The sequence below is a fragment of the Apium graveolens genome, unplaced genomic scaffold (assembly GCF_009905375.1).
Source record: "Apium graveolens cultivar Ventura unplaced genomic scaffold, ASM990537v1 ctg6428, whole genome shotgun sequence".
Lineage (NCBI taxonomy): Eukaryota > Viridiplantae > Streptophyta > Magnoliopsida > Apiales > Apiaceae > Apium > Apium graveolens.
Window position 1 is genome coordinate 22,927 of NW_027419470.1, and position 19,776 is coordinate 42,702.

At 35.7% G+C, this 19,776-nt stretch overlaps 1 non-coding gene across 1 annotated transcript; it reads left to right on the plus strand.

Annotated features, from left to right (window-relative positions):
* Positions 1-5,540: 5,540 nt before the first annotated feature.
* Positions 5,541-5,647, plus strand: LOC141703278 (small nucleolar RNA R71). Its single transcript, XR_012567428.1, has one exon. It is a non-coding gene; the product is annotated as a small nucleolar RNA R71 (small nucleolar RNA).
* Positions 5,648-19,776: the final 14,129 nt, after the last annotated feature.

Genomic DNA, 19,776 nt, shown 5'->3' on the forward strand with positions numbered 1-19,776 from the left:
ATAATAAATCCTTTTGTAACCTAAAATGGAGATTATGATTTTCATAATATATTATACTTAATTATGTTAATTTAACTGTTTGACAGATTAGAAATTTTGAAATACCGTATTTAAAGATTTCAAATCTAATATAAAAATTAAACTATTATAGGTTGCAGAAAGACCTGCAAATGGCTGTTACTTGTGTCCTAGTCAGTCCCGGCACATTCAAAATCTTCAAAATTTTCTTCCCAGAACATCCTTGATCTCCAATTCAAACTCCTGCTGTAAAAGAACCAATCGAATCAATCTAGGCTTCGAGTCCTTCTTCGAGACGAGATAGCGAATAGCAACGTGATCAGTGAAAACTGTCACCTTCGTCCCAAGAAAATAAGATCGAAACTTCTCAAAACCGTAGACATTGGCTAAGAGTTCTTTCTCAGTATTAGTATAGTTCAGTTGAGCACCATTTAGGGTCTTACTAGCATAGTAGACCACAAAATATATTGTTCTTCCTCTGCCCAAGAACTGCTCAAACTGTAAAGTCACTTGCATCGCACATCATCTCAAAAGGTTCATTCCAATCAGGCGCAGTTATGACAGTGCCGTGATTAAACTCTTCTTTAGATCTCAAAAGCAGCTAGGCATTCGTCATCAAACTTAAAGGGTACATCTTTCTCTAAAACTTCTGTTGTAGCACAACACTGCATTCCTCCGTGAGAGCAACGGTCCTCTAAGTCATCTAGCTTCTTTTCTTCTTATTTTCTTCTTCCTCTATCTACCAATGTACAACAACTTGGGTTGCCTCCCAAGAAGCGCTTGGTTTACGTCGCTAGCTTGACGTAGAATCCCCATATCAAGTGGATATTAAAACGGCACTAACCGCCTCCCGGTTTTCCGTATCTCTATAGTAATGCTTCAAACGCTGCCCATTCACCTTGAACGCTTGGCCTGTATCATTCTCAAAAATCTCCACCGCTCCATGTGGAAACACAGTTTTGACAACAAACGACCCTGACCATCTTGACTTCAACTTTCCAGGAAAAAGACGGAGATGAGAGTTGAACCAAAGAACTTGTTGCCCGACACAAATGACTTGAGCACCAAACCCCTATCGTGCCACCTCTTAAATTTCTCCTTATACATTTTATTGTTCTCATACGCCTGAAGTCGAAACTCGTCTAGTTCATTCAATTGAAGCATCCTTTTCTTTCCAGCTGCATCCATATCAAGGTTTAATTTCTTCAAACCCAATATGCTTTGTGCTCTAGCTCCACAGGAAATGACATCCCTTACCATAAACCAACTGAAACGGTGACATGCCTAGCAGAGTCTTGTATGCTGTTCGATACACCCAAACAGCTTCATCCAGCTTCAAAGACCAATCCTTCCTTGATGGACAAACAACTTTCTCTAGATAACGTTTGATCTCTCTTTTAAATGCCTCAGCTTAACAATTAGTCTGAGGATAGTAAGCTGTATCAATGTGATGATTCACATTATATCGCTGCATCATAGCAGTGAACTTGCGATTGCAGAAATGCGATCCCTTGTCACTGATTATGACTCTTGGAGTCCCAAATCTTGTGAATATCTGCTTATGAAGAAAATTTAGCACTACCTTTGCATCATTTGTCGGTAAAGCCTTGACTTCAACCCATTTCGAGACATAAACAACCTCCAACAAGATAAACTGATTATTGCAAGATGTGACAAATGGCCCTATGAAGTCAATTCCCCAAACATCGAAGACCTCAATCTCAAGAAGCACATTAAGAGGCATCTCATCCCTCTTAGACATATTACCAACACACTGGCAGCGATCACACTTCAAAATGAACCGATGCAGATCCTTAAACTATGTAGGCCAGAAGAATCCTGCTTGAAGGATACGAGCTACTATCTTCTCTCCACCATAGTGGCCCCCATAAATAATTGAATGAAAGTCTCGCAAGATACCCCCGTCTCGCTGTATGGAATACATCTCCTGATGATTTGGTCAACTCCTTGCCTAAAGAAAAATGGCTCATCCCACATGTACCACTTTACCTCATGAAGAAACTTCTTCCTTTGAGCAGAAGACAAGTCTGGAGGCATTATATTGCTAACAAGGTAGTTCACAATGTCTGTGAACCAAAGTTTCCCTTCTTGCACCCCAAATAATTCTCATCGGGAAAAGACTCATTTATCAATGTCTTATCCTGTGAAGTCGCACTCGGATCTTCTAACCGCGATAGATGATCAGCGACTTGATTCTCAGTAACTTTCCTATCCTTGATCTCCAATTCAAACTCCTGCTGTAAAAGAACCAATCGAATCAATCTAGGCTTCGAGTCCTTCTTCGAGACGAGATAGCGAATAACAACGTGATCAGTGAAAACTATCACCTTCGTCTCAAACAAATAAGATCGAAACTTCTCAAAACCGTAGACATTGGCTAAGAGTTCTTTCTCAGTATTAGTATAGTTCAGTTGAGCACCATTTAGGGTCTTACTAGCATAGTAGACCACATGAAATATATTGTTCTTCCTCTGCCCAAGAACTGCTCCAACTGCAAAGTCACTTGCATCGCACATCATCTCAAAAGGTTCATTCCAATCAGGCGCAGTTATGATAGGTGCCGTGATTAAACTCTTCTTTAAGATCTCAAAAGCAGCTAGGCATTCGTCATCAAACTTAAAGAGGGCATCATTCTCTAGAAGATTGCACAATGGTTTAGAGAATTTCGAGAAGTCCTTGATGAGCCGCCTATGGAAACCCGCATGATCAAAAAAGTTGTGGACTCCCTTAACAAAAATTGGTGGAGGAAGGTTTTCAACGAACCCCACCTTGGCTTTGTCCACCTCAAGTCCTTTACTAGAGACCTTGTGCCCAAGAATGATGCCCTGTTGTACCATAAAGTGACATTTCTCCCAGTTGAGAACCAGATTGTTCTCAACACACCTTTTAAGAACTGCGCCAAGATTTTGCAAGTACTCCTCAAAAGAATCACCGAACATAAAAAAATCGTCCATGAACACCTCCACATTCTAACCAATCATGTCAGAGAAGATAGCCATCATGCATCTCTGAAATGTGGCAGGTGCACCACACAACCCAAAAGAAACTCTTCTAAGGAAAAAGTACCAAACGGACAAGTGAAGGTAGTCTTTTCCTGATCTTCTAGAGCAATGCAAATCTGATTATAACCCGAATAGCCATCTAGAAGACAATAGTATTCATGCCCAGCCAACCTGTTAAGCATCTGATCAATGAAAGGAAGAGGGAAATGATCCTTCCTCGTGGCTTTGTTCAGCTTCCCGTAATCCATGCAAACTCTCCACCCCATGACTGTTCGAGTAGGAATGAGCTCATTCTTCTCATTAGTGACCATAATGATACCTCCTTTCTTCGGCACACAATGTATTGGACTCACCCAAGAACTGTCAGAAATAGGATAGATGATCCCTGCATCTAGCCACTTGAGAATTTCCTTTTTCACAACCTCTTTCATTATCGGATTTAGCCTTCTCTGCGGCTTAACATTTGGCTTGCTTCCTTCCCCTAGCAGAATTTTATGCATGCAATAAGAAGGTCTGATTCCCTTGATATCTGCTATGTTCCTTCCAATTGCCGATTTGAATTCTCTCAGAATTCTCAAAAGCTTTTCCTCATTACTACCTGAAAGGTCAGATGCAATAATAACAGGCAAAGTAGATTCATCACCTAAAAAAGCATACCTTAAGTGTTTAGGCAAAGGTTTAAGCTCGAGTGTAGGAGCTTCCTTCTTGAGGCGCTTTGGAGAATTTTTCAGCTCTTCCAATCTAAAAGATTCAAAAGGCATATCCAGCCTTTGCTTCCGAGGAGAAGCATTCAAATATTGCAACTACTCATCACCTTCATCATCTTCACTATCTGAATTCCCCAAGAAGGCCATTTCTAAGGCATCAGACCTTAACATTTGGTCAAGTTCTGAAGTAACCACAGAATCGACCAACTCCACTTTTAAGCACTCCTCATTATCAGTAGGGAATTTCATGGCATTAAACACATTAAAAGTCACATCTTGATCCAGCACTCGCATAGTGAGCTCACCCTTCTACACATCAATCAAGGTTCGGCCCGTAGCCAAGAATGGTCTTCCCAAAATTATGGGAATCTTTTTATCCTCCTCGAAATCAAGAATTACAAATTCCGCTGGAAAGATGGGTTTGTCCACCTTGACCAAGACATCCTCCACAATGCCCGTGGATACGTAATAGAGCGATCGACCAACTACAAGGACATAGAAGTGGGATTTGGATTAGGTAAGTCTAAATTCTTTAAGATAGACAAAGGCATCAAATTGATGCTAGCTCCCAAGTCACAAAAGCATTTGTCGAATGACACTTTTCCGATAGTACAAGGAACAGTGAAGCTTTTAGGATCTTTAAGCTTTGGAGGCAACTTCTGTTACAGCATAGCACTGCATTCCTCCGTGAGAGCAACGGTCTCTAAGTCATCTAGCTTCTTTCCGAGAGAGAATACCGTTCATGAACTTTGCATAGCTAGGCATCTGTTCAAGAGCTTCAGCGAAAGGTTTGTTGATATGAAGTTTATTGAACACCTCCAGAAACTTAGCAAACTGCTTATATAACTTTTGCTTCTGCAACCTTTTAGGAAAATGAGGCGGAGGATAGACCTGTTTCTCCCCTATATTACCCTCAAGAGGAGTGTGTTCTATAGTTTTCTTCCTTGTTTCCACTTCTGCTTCCTTTGGCACTTCTTCTTCAACCACACCTTCAAATTCTGAAACTTGAGCTTTTTCTTAGCTTGCAACCTTCCCAGACCTCAATGTAATTGCCTTCACCTGCTCTTTTGTTTCCTTCTTACCTGGTACTTATATGTCACTAGGGAGTGTACTAGGTTGTTGATTCAACAAGGCATCGGCAATCTGCCCAATTTGATTCTCCAAGGTCTTGATAGATACCGCTTGGCTCTTGCACATGAGCCTCAACTCCTCCAATTCAGATTTTTTATTAGATTGTTGTAGTTGGAGTTATTGTCTTGGGGCATATTGCGATTGTTGAAAACCAGTAGGGTTGTATTGCTTTGCTGCATACTGTTGATAAGGCTGTTGCACCGTATTCTGAGTATTGCTCCAGTTAAAGTTAGGATGATTGCGGTTGTTGGGATGAAAGGTGGCTGTAAATGGTTGCTGCGACCTCTGAAAGTTGCTCACGAACTAAGCTGATTCACTAGAAATAGCACACTGCTCTGTCTCATGGGCACCATCACAAAGCTCACAGACACTAGTGATCTGATTAATTCCATAATTAGCCAAAGAATCCACCTTTATCGTCAAAGCATTAAGTTGAGCAGCTATAGCAGTAGCTACATCTACCTTCAGAATTCCTGCTACCTTACCTTGAGTCAGTCTCTGAGATGGGTTCTGGTATTCATTAGCAGCCATCAGTTCAATCTAATCATACGCTTCATCGTAGCTCTTAGCCCATAAGGCTCCACCTGATGTTGTATCAAGCATGGGTCTAGAAGTCACACTCAAACCATTATAAAAGCAGTTAATGATCATCCATTCAGGCATCCCATGATGAGGACACTTTCTAAGCATCTTCTTATAATGATCTCAGGCTTCACACAAAGATTCTCTCGATTGCTGCGCAAATTGAGTAAGAGCATTCCTGATTGCAGCAGTCTTCGCCATAGGAAAGAACTTAGTGAGAAACTTCTGAGCAAGATCTTCCCACTTGGTGATAGAGCCTGGTGGTAGAGAATGCAACCAACACTTAGCTTTATCCCTTAGAGAGAATGTGAAAAGCCTTAGCTTTATAGCATCTTCAGACACATTATTGAATTTGAAGGTTTCGCAGATCTCGATGAAATCTCTAATATGCATATGCATCTTGATTTCAAAAGTGTTAGCCGAGATGGCTGGTCTGACAATGCTAGACTGAATATCATTGATATTCGGCTGAGAGTAGTCCATCAGAAGCCTTTGTATTTATTTCTGGTTTACCCATTGCAACAAGAGCTTCTTCATTAACTTTCTCCTCTACTACAAGAACTTCTTCCTCTACTAAAACTTCTTCCTCCGCTTTATTCAGTGTTCTCTTTCGAGATCGAGAACGCGTTAGTATAAACGCTCTCTAGAGTACCTGAAAAAGCAACAAGCAAACAAGTAAGTAAAATATCCGAGTCAGTGTACTTTAACGACCACTGATGTCAAGAACATATACTAAAAATTAACACCGAGTCCCCGGCAGCGGCGCCAAAAACTTGTTAGGACGAAAACACACGCTAATATTCACGCAAGTGTATGCGTTCACAAGTAATATTGAATTATTTCTAGTTCATTCCCACATAGACTGGTTTAGGTTAACTTCAATCTATGCACTTATGCAACAATGGTATGGTTATTATTCAATGCTAAGATGATAACAAGTTGAGATTGTTTATAAGTAAGATATTAACTAACATGCAATTAACTAAGAGATTAAAAGGTTTGATTTACTTATATGACACAAACATGGGATTCTAACTTCATTAAATACCCTACTACCATACATCCACTAAAGGGATAGAACAAGAATAGACACCAATCAGATAACAAGAAACTAGTAAACGCCAACTTTCGTTGTACGAATACCCTACTACCATACATCCACTAAATAGATAGAACAAGAATAGACACCAATTATATTGAGACCCTATATATCTATAGAATTTGACAATATAACGGTTTAATGTGCAAGTTATCTATCATGATTACATAGGGCAAGTAAGATGGTTAAAATTACCTATGAATCATGCATATCAAATACATGAACCTATGCTAGAATAGCAAGTTCTAAACACCTATATTCACTTTCGCTTCAATAGAGATTAACAAATAAGAAAACTAGCATCCAAGATTACAACTCAATTATAGAATCACAAGTATAAACAAGTTGTTCTTCTCCTTTGTTGTATTTGTGCTCCTAGGTCTTCTCGATGTCTTCTCCTTAAGCTCCGTTACGTGCTTCTTATGAAAAATGACCTTAAGTCATCATTATATAGCAACCCATACAGATTAGAAGTCCAGAAAATCAGTTCTCTACTTGAAACAGGTTCTTTCTCTCTGTAGTTCTGGCGCGGGCGCGCGCTATCAGAGCGCAGGCGCGCTGACATTCTGGAATTTCTACTTCTGCTTGTTTTCTTGACTAGTTTGAGATGGTGTTCTACGAGCAAACTTCCTAGACACCCTCCTAACACCACTTTAGCAGCAAAACAATGCTAAATCTCCTTAATCCCTTATTTATGCCTGGAATGCAACCCTACAAAAATGAATCAAATATACAAAATACTAGAGTACAGAACACTAATCCAAACCTTTATAGGACGTTCTATGTAGACATAAATGCCACTTAACACACCCCAAAACTTGAACCGATGCTTGTCCTCAAGTATAAACAGACACAAAGAACAAGAAATAAAAATGCATGAATGCAACTAACATGAATGCAATGATCCCCTCAGAATAACTAAACCAACCAATAAGTAACATCTCAACAAATGAAGTTATTCGCACAAATATCAATCAAATCCCACAAATCAACTCACAAGCCAGAAATGTGCGTGCGTGCAATTGCTTAACAGATATACTGTCACAACTAGATCAATAATCATGACTCACTACTCATCAAGGCAATCACAAGGTTATAAATAGAATAAAAGCTAAACTCAAATGATTAACAACACTTCAATTCTTCTATCAGAGTTATTATATGTTTTATGCTTTTATTTATAACACATAAACAATCACAAATATGCTTATTTGACCGTGCAATGAGTGAGGTCCACAAAAGACTTATACAATAATAACCATGTAGCGAGCATTAGGTTAGTGGATCCCAGACTATAAAAGCCGTAGGTCACTAGGCACAAAGTCCCCTAAGAACTTAATAACTCGAGTATTAAAGAGCCCACTCGTGATCAATCATGCATCGACACATATTTTTTTCTTTTCTTTTCTTTTTTCTTTTCTTTTTTCTTTTTTTTTTCTTTTCTTTTTTTTCTTTTATTTTTTTCACATGATTTCTGAACGAGTGCATTTCGCTCCATCTAGTGCAACCCTAGACTACTCATATAAAATGAGCCGGCTACTAGCCATTTGACACCTAACCACAACAACTAGCAATGAAATCCAATGTTTTCTCCAATTTTTAAATATCCATGTTATATTACCATTAAGAGAATTTAAATTCTAAATATAAAAAAGTGATTAAACCTCGACAAACTTCCATGTTCCATGAGCAAACTTCCTAGACACCCTCCTAACACCACTTTAGCACCAAAACAATGCTAACTCTCCTTGATCCCTTATTAATGCCTGAAATGCAAAACACTACAAAAACTAATCAAATACATAAAATACTTGAGTACAAAACACCAATCCAAGCCTTTATAGGACGTTCTACGTAGACATAAATTCCACTTAACACCTTCTAAGGTGGAACTCCATATCTTACTTACATGATCGGAAGAATTAGCATACCTCTCATTCACACTTCTCTTTTGTTGACTAATACCAGAGCAGTTCCCTACTTTCAGAGTGTTCACTCCCTTCCTTCATACCTATATATGTTAAAGTAATTTTTTTATCACGTGGAGATGCAATACAACATGTACCTTTATCAACTGCTATGAAGTAGCAGTTGATCGAACAATTTGAACCATCAATGGTTGTGCTGTTAGAATAGCCATTGATGGACTAACACTTATCAATGGCTGATAGATAGTCACTGATGAGGTGAATAAAAGATGTCACTGTGGTTAAAGTCTGTGAAAATTGATTAAAGATTTAAGAGCATAGTTTTAGATACATGTGATTTAAATGAGATATTTATGATTATTAGCTTTAGTGAAAGACTTCACCATGAATTCAAGAGTTGTAAAACTGCCTTGAGGTATTGGTACTTAACCCACATTCATGAGATGAGTAGGTGATCTGCTACGGTGATTATATGAGTTTGATTTCAAGATTGATTTACAAGATTTTGGTTGTAATTTTGCAGAGACATGTATCACATCAATCTGAATTTAAGAAAGGCATTGTCTCAATGAGTGAGATGCCTCTTGTTCTGAAATGACAACTGAACTCACATAATTAATGATTTAGCATTAAATCATTTCTTTGGTTATATGGATGTGTTCTTCACTTTCACGAAACTCCAGTATACTAGAGGGAATTTAACTACATCTTCTAGTTAGATAGTATTCTCAAACCCTGGTTCCCTTTAAAAAGGGACTACCACTGTTAAGGGTTTCCTATCTTGACAAATCAAAATAGTTTTACTTATTGTCTGAACATTTTTGTAAAGTGTATCTTAGTCAATAGTTGTGAGGGATGTTATTCAAATAAACTGAACCTCCATTTGAATTGAAGTGGGTTTGAATGGTTTTCCCTAGGAAATATTATTCTCAAACCATGTAGCCATTGCGTGTCTACTTGCACCCAAAGAGAGAGAGAGAGTAACGAGAGAGTGGTAGACAGAGAGAGTGTGCTGAGAGAGATGGGTAACGAGAGAGTGTGTGTTGAGATAGAATGAGAGGCGGACTAGTTTGACTTGCCAAAATTCTCAATTTTTCTAAAAAGATTTGGATAGATTTTTCCCCAAAATTTCCCCCTCTCTACAAATTACTGGGCCCATAATTTGGATATATGTTCATGCCCAAACTGCAACAGTTATGTAATAATTAATATTCAAATTATTATACAATTTTATGTATTTTAATATTTTATATAAATTTGTATATTACATTTTTTTATTTTTTTTAATTTTGTTATAAAGATATTCGTGTATCACATATCTCATTTATTAAATTTATATTAGTATATCAGCTTAGATTCTTGAAAAATGAATTAAAATTAATATTTAATCATAAAAATATTATAATTATGTTTCAATACTCTAAGGTAACACTTTGACAAAAATGCTCCAAGCTGCAACACTTTCTACCTAATGCAACATCAATTTTTTGGCTAAGGTAACACAAAAACAACACCCAATGGTTGGTTCAGTTGGTTAAAGAGGAGATAACAATTCTCTTGGTCACATATTCGAATCCTGTGGAGGAGAATATATGAATATACCTCCTGAGCCAGAGTCTGTCACTTAAATGCGATTTACCTTGGTTCACGTAGTTTGCAGGCTATTGCGTGAGCCCGTGGGTTTATCCAGTGTGCACCCGAATGGTAGCGACTGCGGGTTCCGTACGATAAAAAAAACCACAATGTTGATTAGCTTACGAGTACCATATATAGGGTAACATATCAGGTAACATTCTTCAAGGGGGCGTTGCGATAGGCCTTATATGGTGTAGTGTAATGAGATAAGTTAAGTTTGCGATAGGCCTTATAAGTTAAGGGGATTCAGTACAGTGAAATAAAAGTGAGGTGGGTGGATAGTACTAAATAAGGGTGTTTTTAGTATTATTTTAAGGTAGGTTTATAATTGATCATATATATATAGTAATACCAGCCATTATTTAAGAGATTACATTTAATTTTGGAGAATCTTATAGATTTTTCTAAAGTTATATTTGACAAATTATAAAATTTTGATTATAATGTTCAAAGAAATTTTAGTTTATATTAATTATGTTTAGAATTACTTTTATGCTTTATTTTAGAATGTACAACCTTTTTAAATGTGCATACATACTTTAAACATTTTTTTCTATACCACATTAGAGCATCCGATATTAGCGTTAATGGTGTCTAAAATAATATAAAATGATGATTATGTAAAATTTACTGAACGTGTAACTGAGCTGCTCTACTAGGGACCGTTATAATGTTAAATTTATGCTTAGAGATTTGCTACAGCTTTCTAGAGATTCACAAAAGTTTAGCCAATAAGAGGAGGTTGGCTATATTTTTAGCTAAGGGGATTTTAGATGGTTGGAGTATCCAAATTTAGACATATCAATACTATACTATACTATAATAACCCGAATGTGGTATACATTTTAGTTTGGTTAATCCTCATTTCGATTAGGATAGTCGGATTTTCTTCATCAAATAATCACAGCCTGTTAGATTCAAAGACTAAAATAAGTTCTCAGGTTCGAATTTATAAAAATACATATAAGTTCTCAAGTGTAAATATTACCAAAAATAAATATTTACATTATCAATGGGTGTTTGCATAAGGTTGCAATATATTAACTCAACTTTTTTTATTATGTTCCTAAAGTTTTAAAATTATTAAAATTTTTGTGCTTATTAATTTTTTCTTTAATTATTTTCCTAGCTACAAATTTTATAAATTTTAATTTAAATATGGGTTAGTATTATATTATATTAGTTGTTTTCAACTTTTTCTAAAATTTAAAATTTTAAAATAAAATTCAAACATGCTAATTAGTAACTGGGTTTAGTAATAACTCATGGTTAATACTATAATATTATTTATTATTAAAATATTTTTTATGTTTACAATTATTTTTGTTAACAAAACCCTATCAAATCAACCACTTTTTTCAATTATATATAAGCATTTAGTTTGATTTTCACAATAAATAACTTAGTGTAAGATCAATATAACAATCATTATTTTTTTTTTAAAAATAGCATTTTGAATTAATTATATTTTGATGTTTTTGATATTGTTGGTATCATTTTTAGAAATTTAACTTATTTTATATAAATAATTTTAATAGTAATTCAGTTAAACAAAATCAATCAATAAATTTTGATAAAAATATGGAATAAAAAATATATTTGATTGTTAAGATGATTAGAAAATATAATTAAATATAATAAAATTATAAAATGTACATTAGAAGGTTCAATTACAATTTTAAATTTTAAAGAGACGGTGAGCAAGAGAGGAGACGATGTTGTTGATAAAATACAAAGAATTTAGACACAGTGAAAGGTGAGCATATTTGGAAATGGGGACTAACCATCAAAATTTAACTTTCACTAATAACTCAAACATAATATACTAGAGATAAACAAGACCAAATTATAATATTGCCCTTCATTTTCTCGTTCATCACGTCTTTGCCACATGCCAAAGGCACGTGTAATATGCAACTCCTACAACTCTCTTGTGTTCATTTAAACACACTATACAATTAGCATTTCTCACTTCACTAGAGCTAGAGATGGATAAAACATATCTAAGAGGAAGAGGTTTCCAACCATATCAAAAAATTAGTGAGCACCAACACATACTCTTTCCTCGTAATATTTTCGGTCTGTTTAGTGCATTTTTTTTATCATTTTATCATTTCATTATTAATTTTTGTGCTAACAAAATGATGCCCATACACACATGTGTTTATGTGTATATTGGGGGCATATATAATTTTAAGATTGTTTATTTGCAATTTGAAATGCTTCCATTAGAAGATCTAATTTTATTTAGATGTGAGGTGCATTTCTCTCATTTAATAAGTAGCCATGGTACTTCATGCAATTACAAAGCATCTTTCTTACTTTCATGTCTCTCTTTGATCTATAGTTACAAATCAATATTTTTAATTAGGCCTTTCTTCAGCTCCAATTCTATAATAACTATAACTAAGAAGAGATATGGTTGATGACAATACACACATTTACCCATTCAAATTCAAATATATCATAGTTTTCAAAATATAGATATATATTGCCTATTATGCTTATCAAAAAATAATGCACAGCACATCTGTAACGACTCGTATACTTTTATATTTAATTAAAGTGTAATTATGAAATTATTAATTGGATAATATATGTGTATAACTTCTGTCAGCTATGTGTTGTTTTACTTTTATCTATGTGTGTGAATTACGGTGTCCATGGTGGTTGTGTAATTAATTATGGACTTTTATTGAATTGTTTTCACTATTAAAAGTGGATTTAATACAAGTTTATTTGTGTAAATATGTGGATTGTCTCTAAAATTGTTTTTATGACTTTATAATTTAGAAATCAATATTTCAACAATTATTTAACCCTATATGATTGTCTAACTGCATTTATTTGTAAAATCTGTATTTAAATCCCGAATTCTTCAAAAATTAGTCCAAGGTCGATCGGTAATAGTGGTAACGCTCTGCAAGGCAAGTACCCCTGACCATTCTTTTATGGTTCAGTATATATGAATAGCTAAATATTTTATTCTCGTAATGGAACAGAAACGTTTTAAGTTACTTATTCCCTGTATTTGAAAAATATTGTTTAAAATTATGTTTTGGGAAAAAGTAACTTCTGAAAACACCTATCTCTAAACGTGATTTAAATGAAAAGAGTATTAAATAGTGTGCTGTGACAGATTAGTTTTAAAAAGAGATAGGTGACAGTGATTTTGGAAACTGGATAAAGAGACTGTTTTGATCCAACTATGTTGTGGAATTTTGGAAAGAGGCAAAAAGGGAATTCAGTGGATATATTGGAGTTGTGTAAGAGGCCCGTTATTTGGTAACGGCCCAGTATGTGGTTGCGTAAGTGCCTAATTGGATTGGGCATTCTATTTAACCGATTAGTCCAGCATGGGGGAAAGACCTAGCTAGTCTTTTCCCAAGTTCCGGAACACATTCTATTTCTGGATGGCCGCTAGTCGCTGTCCGGTGAGGGTAGACTGATCAGCTATCTTCACCGTTAAACGTCCAATAGATTTGATTGATTCAGTTTTAAAATTGATTTAACAAATCAACTTATTGAGACAATTTATGTGAAAATGAAATAACATGCTAAGCCTTGATTATGGTAATTATACACAGCACACGACTAATATTGTTGTTTTTGGAAGCATGCTAGTTTTGAATATCCGGTTATAAATGTTTTCTAACGAGTTATGAATTCTGTTCCTATCACTGTTTTATCATACATTATTTTATTGTTATTCATATAATGGTACTGCTGAGCAAGCAATTGCTCACCCTTGCAGAATATTTTATATATATTGCAGATGCTTAGGAGATTCTTCCGCGGTGGTCAGGGCAGATTTCCAGTTCCTTTTGGAGTCAGGCTCCTCTGAGATAGTTATGCTGGACCAAAGATTGTCTGTTAAGTTGCTATATTAGGTTAATTGCATCAGGATAAATTGTAGTAAGTTGGTGTTATAATAGTTGTAACCTAAATCATACTTAAACCTGGCAAAGATCTTGGTAAAGGGGTCGTAGTTATATCCCGTTATTGAATTGTTTATCTTATGGTTGTTGTTGATTACGTCAACTCCTGACCCCGGGGTTGAGCCCGTCACAGTTGGTATCAGAGCTACAGGTTTGAGTCCCTGATTTAGGTTAAGAATAGAGTCAAAAGAGTATAGGAAGGTTTATATATAGATGTGGGTCAGCAACTCAACTAGAGGAGCAAGTCTATGGGTTTAGTCAAGGGTTTCGGAAATGTAACCCTGACGTTTGTTGAGGATTGACTGGAACAGCCCTAACCTAGAGTACGTTCCCTTCATATATGTATTATTAGTAATGTTCGATAGAGATTTTTAGTTTTCTCAAGAAAATGAGTTTGGTTGTGAGGATTCAGCGTTGAGCGGGGCCTTGTTGTGGCAGTTGAGAGGATGCCAGCGTTATTCCTAAATATTACCTCTTCTATGTCAAGGAATGTTATAGGCCCAATTGTGTGACCTTGGTGAGTTCGGATAACATGATAATAGTCAGAGGCTGCTATGACGACCAAGTTTTATAGTGCATGTGGATTGAATCGGGAGGTGATATCTTTGAACCTTTATACTTCTTCCTTGAAACGAATTTTGTTTCTAGAGTTATTGTTTCTTATCCTATATGTTGCTTACTTTTCCTGTGAGAAAGTTGGGAACTCGGAGGAAACCACTCAGGGTTCTGCTGGTTTAGTTATAAATCAGATTTTTCTCCCTCCTTATTTGTCAATCTCTATTTAAGCATTGTTTCTTTTCTCGGAGACTCTATCGGTTGATTGGGGCAAACAGTGCATATGAGTTGACCATTTGTCTATATGACAAAAGGGTCTGGTGGGACGCCACTGAATTATGTGTTGTTACCGTATGGTACTAAGACTGCCCATCTTACGTACTTGTATGGTTGCTCCCAGTCATACCTACATCTTCCTCACTGTTTCTTCTTATTCGATTCCCTCGAGTCGGAAATTTTATTGGATTTTCTATGGTAATGAATTTCTGCGATTAGATGGTCCTCGTTATGGAAAGCAAGTAAGAGCGACTGTTGAGAAGAACATGAGTCCTATATCAAGATATCATTTAAGAATAATGGTAACCGTGAGAGTTTAGGACTTAATGATGGAATTATAGACTTGGGAGAGTAAATCAGTGGTTGAGGAATTCTTTATGGGTAATAAAAAATCCTCCTTAGAAGAATGATTGGTTGGAATTAGACTATGGTGCCTAGAAGAGTGCAGTGTTCCTTAAGCTGACCTGATATACTAGTTGATTTATGCAATTGGTGTTTGATATAGCCAGCCAAGTTCCATAGTGTAGCAGATTAGTGTTGATATGGTAATGGAGCAATGACGGAAAGTTAGTCAGTTGCTGTTGTCTTAAGGAGCCATGCTACGGTGACTAGTTTATTTATATTTCAGTTTTTCTGTACTGTTGTTGATTCTGCTACTGTTATTATTGCTATTATTGTTAATGCTGCTAATATAAATTTCTTTTGTAAATGGACCCCGATATTAAAGACATGGGTACTGTGATTGGGTAGCATTTTCCTGATACAGGTGCATCGTTTAAATGGTGATACCTTTTGTTAAATATTTTTGTTATTGAATAAACTCATTTATATATTTCAGGAAGATGCCACCCAAGAAAGCTACCCAGTCTAAAGAAAATAGTAGTAGTTTTACGGAGAGTCCAGCTATAAATGAAATTCTAGACTTGTTGCGTCAGCAGCATCAACAGCAGTTGCAGTTAATCCAACAGGTTCAGCAACAGCAACTACTGTTGCAGCAGCAACAACAAAGAGTGAACCGAAGTGTTAGTTTTAAATCTTTTCAGAATGTTAACCCTCCTGAATTTAAAGGTGAACCTAATCCGGTAGCTGCTGGAGCATGGTTAAAAGAGATGGAGAAAGTTTTCAACCTTATTCAAGTAAGTGAGAATCTTAAGACTGATTATGCAAGCTATTTCTTGAAAAATGAAGCGAATTATTGGTGGGAGTCAACAAGGGCGTTAGAAGGAGAAAGCCCTGTTCCATGGGCTAGGTTACAGAATTATTTTTGGAAAAGTATTTTCCTGATTGTGTGAGGAATCAAATGGAGATTAAGTTTTTAGAACTGAAGCAAGGTGACAGAAGTGTAGCTGAGTATGAGGCTAAATTCACAGAGTTGGCTAGGTTTTTACCTGATTATGTGTGCTCTGAGGCTCAGATGGCAAGGAGTTTTCAACAAGGATTGAAGCCTGAAATTCGTAGTAGAGTGGTGACATTGCAACTCAAGATGTATCCTTCCATAGTTCAGGCCGCCTTAGTAATTGAATTTGATGAGAAGTTAGCCGCTAGAGAAAAAGAAGATAAGAAGCGAAAGATTGATGATATAGAAGAAGCATCAGGTCAAGAAGGATTCAGTCAGAAGTTTCATAAAAAGGTCGGAAGGAGTAAGAATAAAGAATTTAGAGAGAAAAGTATTTCTTTAAATAGAATTAGTAACACCTCAGCCAGCTCTAATCAGGCCAATTCGGTTAAATCGCCTATATCAGAATGTAAGCAATGCGGTAAGAGACATGGTGGAAGGTGTAAAGCAAATACTGAATGTTTTAGGTGTAGTCAGAAGGGACATTATGCTTCAGAATGTAAGGTGGAAAATCCAGAAGTCGTATGTTATAACTGTGGCAAGGTAGGGCATGTTGCCAAGAATTGTAGAAGTACTTCCCGAGATAGCATGGGAGGTAGTGCATCAAAAGGTTTGACGTCTAGTACAGCCAAGGCTAAGACTTGTAATGTGATTAAAAGTTTAGCTGCTCAGGACCCTGATAAGGAACCAGGGAAATAATTGATTACCGGAAGAAGCAAACAATAATTTTTATGGAAACTAATATTAGGATAAGTATTCAAGGACATAAGCAAGAAGATAAGGCGTAATTAGCGCATATAAGGGATATTAAGAAGGAAACTTCAGGATTGTGGGATGAAAGAATAATGAGATAAGGTGCATTCTGTGTTGTGCACTGATGTGATTTATAGGAAAGAGGAATGGATGTATGAAGTTACGTGATGATTATCAGAATTGGAAAAGTTGACGAATATGAATAAGTAACCCTGCATAGAATTGATTATTTATGAAAGGAACGAGTTGGTTCTTGGAGGAAGACCTAAGATCAGACTACTGTCAGCTAAAGGTAAGCCTGAGGACATACCAAAGATTGCGATTAGAATGAGTTATGAGCGCTGTAAGTTTTGGTGATAATAGGCGGAGTAACGAGTGTATCAGTTATCTATAAGAAATTAAGGAATGTGGTGTATCAGGAGTACTTGCATGGTATAATCGTATTTATTGATAACATCCTCGCCATCTAAGGGCTAAGGAATGCCAAGTTAAAAACCTAAAGAAATGCCGCAAAGGGGTGAACAGTAGCAATTGTATATTAAACCTTAAGAGTATGAAGTTCTGGTCAGGAGCCCGGTTGTTTGAGTAACTACCAACCAAGCAAGGTCCATTTAAGGACCGATGTCTTGAATAGGAGAGAAGAAATGAATATGGTTAAGATTACTAAGGACTAAATAGAAGAATTGGAAAGAGTAAAAGTTGGAGTTCGAATACCTAAAGGAGAATATATGAGAATACTTTCTAACCTTGACATATGAGAATAAGTAAAAAGTGTTCGAATGTTTGGAACTAAGTTGAAAATGAGTATTGCCTATCATCCTTAGATGAAGGGTCAAAGTGAGAAGGTGATTCAGAAAATATAAGATATATGGAGAATATATATATGATGGGTTTAAAAAGTGAACTGCGATAATCACCTACCTTGGATTGAGTTCTCTATGATAATAGTTACCCTGTTAGTAAGAGAATACTATTTTGCGAAGTGTTGTGTGGACATAAGCGTGAGTCCTCACCCTAGTGAGAGAAAATGGAAGTAGAGATATTATTAAGTCCTGAACTAATTCAGTACCTTAAGAGTGTAGTTGTGTTGATTTGGAAGAGAATTGAAACAACTCGGGAAAGATAAAGAAAGAAAGCGGATTTGCATCGAAAGAATATGAATATATAGAATTAGGATCATGGTTCAGGAAAAAGTTTCACCTTGAAAGAGATTGGTTAAATAGAAGAGACAAGTAGAGTCCTAAATGTATTGAACCGTTCGAGGTATAAAGAAATATAGGTAAAGTTGTTTATGAATTGGTATTATCGCCACAGTTGCAGTATATATATATAAATAATATGTTATACATGTCAATGATAAGGCGAGATATACCTGATTCGAACCAAGTTGTTCATTTGGGAGCCAAAGGGCTCTCATCCGAATTTGTTTTGCGTGGAATGATCGATCCGAATTCTAGTTCGTTAAAAGTGAATCCCTAGGAATGAGTTTATGTCTATAGTGAGTATGGTTTGAATAGATCATTGAGTTGAAGAGTCTACCTAGAAGTTAGAGAAAGATATGCTTGACAAATATCCTCACTTATTTAGTTAAGTCAGATTCTGAGGACAAAATCTTTTTAAGGGGGAAGGATGTAACGACTCGTATACTTTTATATTTAATTAAAGTGTAATTATGAAATTATTAATCGGATAATATATGTGTATAACTTCTGTCAGCTATGTGTTGTTTTACTTTTATCTATGTGTGTGAATTATGGTGTCCAGGGTGGTTGTGTAATTAATTATAGACTTGTATTAAATTGTTTTCACTTTTAAAAGTGGATTTAGTACAAGTTTATTTGTGTAAATATGTGGATTGTCTCTAAAATTTTTTTTATGACTTTATAATTTCAATATTTATTTTTGGAATTTTATAAAATTTAGAACTCAATATTTCAACAATTATTTAACCCTGTATGATTCTCTAACTGCATTTATTTGTAAAATCTGTATTTAAATCCCGAATTCTTCAAAAATTATGGAACTCATGTTTATTTAAGTTGGGAATATTCTGGGAATTTTAAAATTATTTTGGGGGTTTTTGAGATTAATTTTACCCGCACGTTGATTCGTTTATTTGAGAAAAACGGGTATAAATTACATTTCAGAAATTGTTTTAAAATTTCAAAATGTACGTTTTTATTTACTTCGGGATATTTGTAACGTTTTAAGACTGTTTCCGTGATTTTTCTGAATTTCTTTTAAGTGCATCTCGGTTCGTTAATTATCAAATGCGGGTATGAGTTGTGTTTCAAAAATGCTTTAAAAATTATGAAAAATTTATTTTATTAGTTTCGGGATTTTTAGAAAATTTTAAACTATTTTTGTGCTTTTACGAGTTTATTTTAATCGCGACTCGGTTCGTTTCATTTCGAATTTAAGGTCAAAATAGCCCATTAAACCTTCGTATTTATCTCAAATTCCACATGTCAGCATTTCAGCAAATTAGTAATACATGTTGCAAACTGAGTAAGGGAAAAAACAAATAATAAACAACCCACCCCCTGTTCACTCATCTTTCTCCCTCACTCTCTCTTACTCTCTCTGTTCGATCTCTCCTCTCATATCTCTTCCTCTCCTCTCTTTTTCTTGTTGTTCTTTTTCCTATTTCTTTCTCTCCGTTTCTTTCTTATTTCCCAGACGTTCTCTTCGCCGACTTTCCTATTCCGGTTCTAGTTAAAGGACTCCAGAAGTGAAGTCAAACTAAGGATAACCTAGTGATCAGTCGACAAGTGTAGCGAGGTTCCAAGAGAAGA